The sequence below is a fragment of the Salvelinus namaycush genome, chromosome 12 (genome assembly GCF_016432855.1).
Source record: "Salvelinus namaycush isolate Seneca chromosome 12, SaNama_1.0, whole genome shotgun sequence".
Taxonomy (NCBI): Eukaryota; Metazoa; Chordata; class Actinopteri; order Salmoniformes; family Salmonidae; genus Salvelinus; species Salvelinus namaycush.
In genome coordinates, this window is record NC_052318.1 from 20,414,231 (window position 1) to 20,425,028 (window position 10,798).

General features: G+C 40.7%; 1 non-coding gene and 1 pseudogene across 1 annotated transcript; both read left to right on the forward strand.

The window, feature by feature from the left end:
* Positions 1–6,517: 6,517 nt before the first annotated feature.
* LOC120056490 lies at positions 6,518–10,369 on the forward strand (annotated as a pseudogene).
* LOC120057664 lies at positions 9,633–9,767 on the forward strand. Its single transcript, XR_005477951.1, has one exon. It is a non-coding gene; the product is annotated as a small nucleolar RNA SNORA57 (small nucleolar RNA).
* Positions 10,370–10,798: the final 429 nt, after the last annotated feature.

A 10,798-nucleotide genomic window follows, 5' to 3' on the forward strand; every position in this document is an offset into this window, starting at 1 on the left:
ATTTCAGAATTGTAAGCATTAACAAATTCTCATTTTAGTAGTGAAGCCATTATGAAAACATTTCTCATGTCATTTTGGTAGAATATACTTTCCTAATATGGCCAACATCTCAATGGCTAATAGATACGTTGTAGGGTGTGGCTTATACATTATAGCGTCAGAAGGGACATGGCTGCAAACACAGGTCGCTTGTGTAAAAGGCAAGCGCGCTAACACATCGCACCAATAGGGTTAACCCACTTGGTGGGAATTGTAACGCTGCTCATTAGCAATTAAAAACAGTTTGACTCGGTCAGGTGTAACATTAATGCATTTTCTCCTTCCGTTGTAGCGTTGTGAATAACATTCCCTGCAACTGGCGACTTCAAACTAAAAGTTCACCAAGTTCTCAACATTCGCTCAAGACCGTTTGAAGCCCTAAAGGAACTACTTTGTCTTCTGGTTTTCAAATCCAACTTCAGTCTCTGCATACCGGTGGATTATTGCAGAGAGGCTACCTCTGACATTTGTTGGTCAATTTCTTCAACAGAGGATCATGTCTATATAATAATAATCAAACATACATTAGTAATGGAACGGAAACACAGACTCTTTGTTTAAGTATTAAAATTGTCCTTTAGTAATACAATTGTAGGCAGAAGTTGATACAGAGTACAGTATATGATAGCTCTCCCCAGGTTCTGCAAAATGTCTAAGACATCCTGTAACTCATAGCCTCTCCCAGTCCTCCTGGCGTGAGTTTCCATGGCAACAACATTTTAATAAATCTAACTTCACCCTGACGGCAGCAACCATCTTGTCAGCAATTAAAAGCTCAGAAGTGGGTTTGACCGAAACTAGACCTTTCATAACAAGGTGAACGAGTCCAAGCATCTTCTAACAGGTGGTTGTTTTCATCAGGCCTGTGGCAGCCTTGTATTCTCAGAACCTCAGATAGCCAGGTGGGGCCCAGACAGGAGGAGTATGTATGAACGTAGGCAGTTTCCGCCTTCTGATAGTGTCTGAAGGGCACAACACTCAAAACAGCTGTTAATACACAGAGGTCTCCTAGAAGAGGAGACCTTACAGTTTATCATAACAATTTATTAACCCTTTAAAAAGGTATGAGACCTTGGTTTAACCCCTTCACATTCCTCCGATGAACGTGGCAACTACTGTATATAAAGAAAGATTTACTGCCATCGAGGGATGTCAGAGGAACCTCTGCAATAATCCACCGGTATGTAGAGACTGTCCCTTGGGAGCCACATGGAGCATGTCTCCAGAACATGTCCAGGCTGCAGCAGGCATGGAACGCCAACTTATGGTGAATGCATTGTTATCCAGTGATCTGTCATAAAAGGGTCCAAAAAGCTACATTGGATGTATTCTACACTAATCCATAGGCCCATCCCTCATGGCCAGCTCTGCGACATTCTGAAGCAAGACCGTCTGTGTGACATCCTGAAGCAAGGTCACTGGCGCAACCCATTGGAAAGATCGTTCCATCATCCAGCCTGTTCAGCCTGCCCTGGAGTCAGGTGAGAATTGCAAATTGTGTTGGTTGGCAAGTATCTTCTAATTCACGTGTCAAACTCGTTATTCCACGGAGGGTTTTCACTCCTCCCTTGTACCTGATTGACGCATTAAGGTTTTTGAGCATTTAATTTTTTTATTTAATTTTTTTTTACAAACTGCTTGTTTGGTATTGTTAGTTGGTGCACCCTAAATGTTTGAATATTCACATTTTTGTGGCTCAGTTGGTAGAGCATGGCGCTTGCAACTCCAGGGTTGTGTTCGATTCCCATGGGGGACTAGTAAAGAAAAAGTAAAAAAATGTATGCACTCTTGATAAGAGCATCTGCATAATGTAAATGTTTAATAATTAACTGTAATTGTTGTATCGAACTTGGCTGTTTGGTTTATGAATTGTCCAACTGACAGCAGAATAAAATCTTGAATGTAGCTTATTCCAGATTTCTTGCACTACTAAATCTGAATACTTATCCAAATATGAACTTCAGTGCAACAATGCACATTTTTCTGAAAATGCACCCGAATTGAGCATATTTTGTTTTTCTCTTGCATGTAATATGTGGTCTTTAGATGTGTGGACTATTTTACTCATGTAATATGCTATGTGAAACATCTGTTTTTGATATTTTGGCAACAATGATGATTTTATAAATAATTATTTTTCATGACTGTATATAGTCATATCTTCAAATTCGCCTCTAGAAATGCGTAGCGCCATGATCGGATCAGGCATTGTCCAATCAAATGAAAGATGAAGCGCATTCGTGACGAGGAAGTTTCTTTCCATTAGATATGTGCCATTTATGTAGTTTCTTTAAACCGGTACAGTAGTTGCAGATTGCTTACCCGAGTACATACCGCTGAGGTATGTCGACAGTTTTGATGACATTTTACTCCTCACCAAGTGGCTTGGGATAGTGACACTGGACACTTGAGTCAGGTATGGAACTCTACTGTATGATTACAGAAATGTCATGTATCGCTCTAATGTTTACAAATCTGAAATAAAGCTGCATGTTTAGGTGCGTAGTGGGATATGGGCTCATATTAATGATGTAGAATGAGGATTGATGGCAATTATTGGCCTAATAGCTACAATGTGTGTTGATATTACAGGAATGCCCCTTATCTGAAACATCGTCACGTATTATGAGGTGATGTCTTTTTGCCGTGACTCCTTTCAATTTTAGATAAGAATTTGTTCTTAACTGACTTGCCTAGTTAAAAAAAGGTTAAATAAAATATGATGGCCAACAATGCATTTTTTTTTAGGCCCATCTGACCCTAAAAAGCAATGCACACAACGTAACGTTAGTGTTTTTGTTTGTTTCCAAACGTGCTGAAGGTGTACATGAGCCTTAATTGTTACACTTGTAAAAATACTGTATGTACAGTGCCTTCAAAGTATTTACACCCCTTGACTTTTACCACATTTTGTGTTACAGCCTGAATTTTTAAAATCTATTAAATTGAGATTTTGTCACTAGGCTACACATAATACCCTATAATGCCAACCAAAGTGGAATTATGTTTTGAGATGTTCAAGTAAATGTAAAGCTGAAATGTCTTGAGTCATTAAGTATGGTGAGCTGAAAGTATTGGGACAGTGACTTTTTTTGGTTCTGTACTCCAGCACTTTGGATTTGAAATTATATAATGACTGAGGTTAGTGCAGACTGTCAGCTTTAATTTGAGGGTATTTTTCATTTTAGAAATTACAGCACATGTTGAACATTTTAAGGGACATAAAGTATTGGGACAAATTCACTTGTATTAAAGTAGTCAAGTTTAGTATTTGGTCCCATATTCCTAGCACACAATGATTAAATCAAGCTGGTGACTCTACAAACTTGCATTCATTTGCTGTTTGTTTTGGTTGTTTCAGATTTTGTGCCAAATAGAAATTAATGTTAAATTGTTCACTTTTTTATTGTAAATAATAACGTTTTTAAACACTTCTAAATTAATGTGGATGTTACCATGATTACGGATAGTCATGAGTGAGGAAGTTAGACGCATATATCATACCTCCCCCTAAAGCATGCTAACCTCCCCTGTTATTGTAATGGTGAGAGGTTAGCATGTCTTCTACATTATTGTGGGTGCTACTATGATTACGGAAGGTCCTAAATGAATCGTGAATAATGATATTGTTTGTGTCTATAAACTCAGCAAAAAAAGAAATGTCTCTTTTTCAGGACCCTGTCTTTCAAAGATAAGTAAAACTCCAAATAACTTCACAGATCTTCATTGTAGAGGGTTTAAACACTGTTTCCCATTCTTGCTCAATGATCCATAAACAATTAATCAACATGCACCTGTGGAATGGTTGTTATGACACTGTCGTGTCTGTCATCATTAAAAGTGAAGACTGTTATTTTATCAAATCAATTCTGTCAGTATTACGTGATTAAACTAATCCTAGTTAATTAAATTTACATGAAGTTGGGGCACCACGGAAAATCTTCAGATTACAAAGTTATACATTTGTGAATATAACTCTATAGATATTTTAATATCTGATCAATTAGTATTCTATTAATGAATTATTATTTACCTCACGTCAGTCTCATCTGAACGTTGTAAATTGTTGGTTATCTGCACGAACCCAGCCTTTACTATAAATCATCCATACACCAATTGGCTTAATCATTTATTTACTAACTAAATAATCACAGAAATGCACAAACAGTAGATATTGGTTACTAACAAATGATAGGGAAAATTCCCTAGTGGGCTAAGCCGATACGATGGCTTGGTGGACTGAGACAGAAGCGGGAAAGACAAAAGCGATCACTACACACAATTGATAATTATATTAATTGAAATGCTAACCCTTTGCACATGAACGCTCACTCATTCAGGAATAATTGCAATCAATATATATTTACGCCCATGTGTCATTGTGATCTTCTCTGTTGGAATCCGGTCCATCTGCTGGAGAGTTCATCAGAGTCTCTCTCTCTTTCTGTTTCCCTGAAGATCAAAGACTTTTGTGGTTAGAATGGATACTTCAGAGTACCATTCAGAAATGTTCTCATAGAATAGATGTTTTGTCGGTATTGTCGTCCTAGGTTTACATAATTTCTAGCTACAGACTAGTAATTAGTATCTAAGATTTGCTCTTATTCTGTAGGGATCAATAGTCTCAGAGTTTAACCATTTCCAGCTGTGTAGCCAATGCTCCACATGGTGTGGTTTTCTAGTCTTGGTACTCAAACCTGTGCCACCTCCGCTTACACCGAGGTATGCGTGGTCTAAACTATTCTCAATCACAGCTCACACTGTGTGTTTGCTCAGTCTGAAGAGGATTTTCTTAGGAGGGGCTTTTATTCGTAACAATAGGAAAGGCGGTTCCATGACGCCAGATTGTGTCTGTGCTCACGGGGGCAATGACTTAGTTAAACTTTAATGTGAGAGAATTGTATTCCCTTTAAAGGTTTAACATTACATCATTTCACAAATAGTTTCATCTTTACTCATTCATTTTATACAAGAATTAGATGCAAACACCATAATTGAGAAATGTACACATTCACAGATATAGTTGTGTGTTTCCTGTCCTTCGTGAGGTCACCAAATGAAACGCACTCAACATAACTGTCCCTTTATTGGTCCACGGACCCTTCCCACATTCTCACAAGTGGACACAGCTTAATTTTCCCATTTTGGGGATTTAGGAGTTCAGCCACGTGAAATCCTTTGTTCATTCTGTGGTCTCTCTTTCTGCATGGCCAGAGGGAGAGGGCCAGGGGGAGAGAGTCTATGCCAGGAATTTACGACCTGAGATAACAGAACCTGGGTGTAGGAGAGCGAGGGGGAATCCACGATCTATACCCAGAAAGGGCCACTGTCATGACAACACAAACAGCTTACAGACGGTAGGCAATCAAGCTCACAGTTATGAAAACTTAGGACACTAAAGAGGCCTTTCTACTGAATCTGAAAAACACCAAAAGAAAGATGCCCAGGGTCCCTGCTCATCTGCGTGAATGTGCCTTAGGCATGCTGCAAGGAGGCATGAGGACTGCAGATGTGGCCAAGGCAATAAATTGCAATGTCCGTACTGTGAGATGCCTAAGACAGCGCTACAGGGAGACAGGACGGACAGCTGATCGTCCTAGCAGTGGCAGACCACGTGTAACAACGCCTGCACAGGATCGGTACATCCGAACATCACACCTGCGGGACAGGTACAGGATGGCAACAACTGCCTGAGTTACACCAGGAACGCACAATGTAAGGCAGGTCCTCACCAGATATCACCGGCAACAACGTCGCCTAAGGGCACAAACCCACCGTCGCTGGACCAGACAGAACTGGCAAAACGTGCTCTTCACTGACGAGTCGCGGTTTTGTCTCACATTTACATTTAACAGACGCTCTTATCCAGAGCGACTTACAAATTGGAAAGTTCATACATATTCATCCTGGTCCCCCCGTGGGAATTGAACCCTGGTCCCCCCGTGGGAATTGAACCCACAACCCTGGCGTTGCAAGCGCCATGCTCTACCAACTGAGCCACACGGGACCACCCGTGGGGTGATGGTTGGATTCACGTTTATCGTCGAAGAAATGACGGTTACACCGAGGCCTGTACTCTGGAGCGGGAACAATTTGGAGGTGGAGGGTCCGTCATGGTCTGGGGCGGTGTGTCACAGCATCATCGGACTGAGCTTGTTGTCATTGCAGGCAATCTCAATGCTGTGCGTTACAGGGAAAACATCATTTTATTTATTTATTTTACCTTTATTTAACTAGGGAAGTCGGTTAAGATCAAATTATTATTTTCAATGATGGCCTAGGAACAGTGGGTTAACTGCCTTGTTCAGAGGCAGAACGACTGACTGAGTCTTCTCTCTGGCTTTGAGAATTATAAAAATGTGCAGATATGGCAGAATTGTTTGTCACTTATGATTTGTTGGTAGGATGGGCTTCTTGAGAGGAGTCTTCTAGAAGGCTCTGCTCAAAGCTTTTTCTTATCAACCTGACAGATTCAAACATGGATCTCGTGCTCAAATACCGCTGACCACTTTCTTCACCCCCTACGTGTACCGGTCACCATGGCCTGAGGAAAGATCATCAGCCTGTTGTTAGTCACAAACCTGGGGGCCGTGGTCCTCTACCTGGGCCTGGGATGGCTAAGCTACCACCACTTCATCTTTGACCACAACCACAGGAAACATCCACAGTTTCTTAAGGTATTTCCTTCTTTATTATACTTGTAGCCTTGTCCCAGATCTTGTTAGACGTCACACCTGTTGGACATCAAGAGCATAAACAGATCTGGGACCAGGATACAATCTAGTTTTATGCAATTGAACTACAACAAACAGTTTATGAAGAGCACCCAGTAAGGTTTATTGTCATACTTTAAGGTTACTACCGGAGTTGGCATTTTGCTTCTTGATTACTATTCTTCCCAAGTATTTTCTCAAATGTACTGATCTCAGATCATTGTTGGACCTCAGAACCAGGTGCTCCGGGAGATCAAATACGCCATGACCTCGCTACCTATAGTCAGTATACCCACTGTGGCATTGTTCCTTGAGGCAAGCTCTGACAACGTTGAAGAATCTCCCATGGGTAAGACAACGCTGCGTTCACCGACGCTCAGACTGTAATGTTTAAACTATTCATAGTTGTTATGATACTAATGGTGGTTAGTTTTTTCAGGTTGACCCTTTGTGCTTCTCAGCATGATTTCCTTCCTGTTATTCAGACGGGTGCATCTATTGGATTCATCGGTTTCTCCACCACAAGCTTATTTACAAGGTGAGGATTATAAAGTCTTGTTACCTATGGAAGTGTGGTACTGGGTACAGATAACTGGCAAAATACAGGAAACCCAAACATAGTGTCTTAATAGGGAGTTGGAACACCACGAGCCAGAATGGCTTCAATGCACCTCGGCATAGATTCTGGAACTCTATTGGAGTGATATGACACATTCTTCTGAGAGAAATTCCATAATTTGTTGTATTTGTTGATGGTGGTGAAAAATGCTATCGCAGGCGCCGCTCCAGAATCTCCCGTAAGTGTTCAATTAGGTTGATCTGGTGACTGACACGGCCATGGCATATGGTTTACATCATTTTCATGCTCATCAAAACATTTAGTGACCACTTGTGCCCTGTGGATGGGGGCATTGCCATCCTATAGGGGCATAGCCATAAAAATGTAAAAAGAATGTCCTGCCCACCATTTTTACAAATGCCCACCATTTTACAAAAGCATCATGGGATGTTAAATTGCTTAATTAACTCAGGAACCACATCTGTGTGCAAACACCTGCTTTCAATATACTATGTTTCCTTTATTTTTGCAGTTACCTGTAGGTCCCTTCACAGACAATGGCGAAAGTGCATGTACTACCACAAACTCCTCATTTGCAAAGTTCGCCGTATTGTACAGTGCTCTCGGTTACTATTTTTTTGTATCAACATTGCTACAGAATACTTGATCCAAATTCTAGCTCCATGACAGGTGGAACTTGAAAAAAACAAAAGTAGATTAGGCTGATTTATTGGCGCATTGAACCATGTCGCCGTGCTCAAACAATGTCATATCTGTATTCCTCAATATTAATGCACCTTCGCCATTGAAAGTGGATTGTTGCTGTATAAGTGATGTTGGAGGTGCAGTATTACAAATCAGTCTACAATAATGGACAAACACTGTATATTAAAAATGCACTATGCCGAAATCGCTCTGCCACTTCCTGACAAAACAAGCAACTGTAGTGTAGCGAAACATTGTACCATCTAAACTGTGGTGAAATATATTTTCAATAATCCAAAATATTGTATTTTCAGCTGTTTGACGCTGGTGTACAAAACCGAAAGTAGAAGATGCTAAAACAAAAGGTATGGGAAGCATAGAAGATGCTACCACATCATAGACTTGCTTTCAATGAGAGACCGATCTAAAACTCACATTTCTATGTGAATTTGGTCAGGTCACCCAAGAAGTTACACATATTGCAGCTTTAATAAGTCATATCATTCTGCTCATTCTCTTATGGAGTTAACATTGTCTTAAAGTTGATGAATAGTGATCCCTTAACGCGCCAATCCCGTTAACGGGATAGATTTGACAACATCCGGTTAAATTGCAGAGCGCCAAATTCAAACTACAGAAATATCAATATTCAACATTCACGAAAATATAAGTGTAATACATCAAAATAAAGCTTAACTTCTTGTTAATCCCGCCGCTGTGTCAGATTTCAAAAAGGCTTTATGGCGAAAGCAAACCATGCGATTATCTGAGGACAGCGCCCCGCATACAAACACATGAAAATCATTTTTCAGGCAGGTGCGACACAAAAGTCAGAAATAACGATATAATAAATGCCTTACCTTTTGAAGATCTTCTTCTTTTTGCAATCCCAAATGTCTCAGTGACACAATGAATGGTCGTTTTGTTTGATAAATTCCTTCTTTATATCCCCAAAATGTCCATTTATTTGGTGCATTTGATTCAGAAATACACCGGTTCCAACTCGCCCAACATGACTACAAAGTATCTAATAAGTTACCTGTAAACTTGGTCCAAACATTTCAAACAACGTTCCTAATCCAACATCAGGTATCCTAAAATGTAAATAATCACTCAAATTTAAGACGGGATAATCTGTTTCCAATACCGAAGAAAAATAACACGGAGCACGCTCCTGTTCACGCGCAACAAAAGACTAGGGACCTTCAGAATGACACATACAAAGAACAGTACTACTAATTCATTTCTCAAAAGAAAAACATCGACCAATTTCTAAAGACTGTTGACATCTAGTGGAAGCCATAGGAACTGCAACCAGGTTCCTAATAAATAGGGCTTCCCATAGAAACCCATTGGAAAATCCTATGACCTCAATTTTCTCCCCCCTGGATGGATTGTCCTTGGGGTTCCGCCTGCCAAATCAGTTCTGTTATACTTACAGGCATTATTTTAACAGTTTTAGAAACTTTAGAGTGTTTTCTATCCAAATCTATTATATGCATATCCTAGCTTCTGTGCCTGAGCAACAGGCAGTTTACTTTGGGCACGCTTTTCATCCGGACGTCAAAATACTGCCCCCTAGCCTTAAGAAGTTTTAACAAACGTGCACGTTTGCCCCTCCATTTCTTGGCCTATATATTGTTGCTAAGTACTTGTGTATGTAATGTACAGTGGTAGAACAAAACCAATGCTATTTCTTTGATACCCATGTGTATTGTCTGCTGGTCCTAGCCTCAATTGCTGGCACACTTGAAGTGATCAAACGGGTCCCTATGTTTTGTATGCCATTTATTCCTCAGCAAATATGTTTTTAAATACAATTCCTTTTGGAATTCTGTTTACTTAAATTGACCATCTCTGTGACGTGTTCCCTCCCCTCAGCACTTCCACAAGCCGCACCACGTGTGGAAAACCCACCACACTGTTTGTCAGCCACGCCTTCCACCCACTTGATGGCTTCCTGCAGGGCCTGCCTTACCACGTCTACCCCTTTCTCTTCCCCCTGCACAAGGTGCTCTACCTGGCCCTCTACATCTTCGTCAACATCTAGACCATATCCATCCATGATGGCGACTACCCCGGCCCACTGAAAGAGGTGGTCAACGGGGAGGCACACCACACGGACCACCACCACCTCTTCTTTGACGTCAACTACGGCCAGTACTTCACCCTGTGGGACCGCATTGGTGGGTCTTACCGCAACCCCTCGGTACTTGAAGGGAAGGGCCCCCTCGACTGCATTCGCAGACTGACGGCTGAGGGGAAGATGAGCACTAATGGGGCTAATGCTAACGCCAATGTGCACACAAATGGGCATGCTAACGGAAACAGTACGAAGAGCAAGGAGGAGTAGTTTGTACATGTGGTCTAGTATCATGATGAATGAGTGCTTAGCTGGTAACGCTAAGCTAGTTATCATTGATAGCTTAGGTTTTAATTTTTTTTAATTTCACCTTTAATTAACCAGGTAGGCCAGTTGAGAACAAGTTCTCATTTACAACTGCGACCTGGCCAAGATAGAGCAAAGCAGTGCGACGCAAACAACACAGAGTTACACATGGGATAAACAAACGTACAGTCAATAACACAATAGAAAAGTCAATATACAGTGTGTGCAAATGTAGAAAGATTAGGGAGGTAAGGCAATAAATAAGCCATAGCGGCGAAATAATTACAATTAAACACTGGAGTGATAGATGTGCAGAAGATGAATGTGCAAGTATAGATAATGGGGTGCAAAGGAGCAAAACATTTTTTATATCAATATGGGGATGATGTAGCT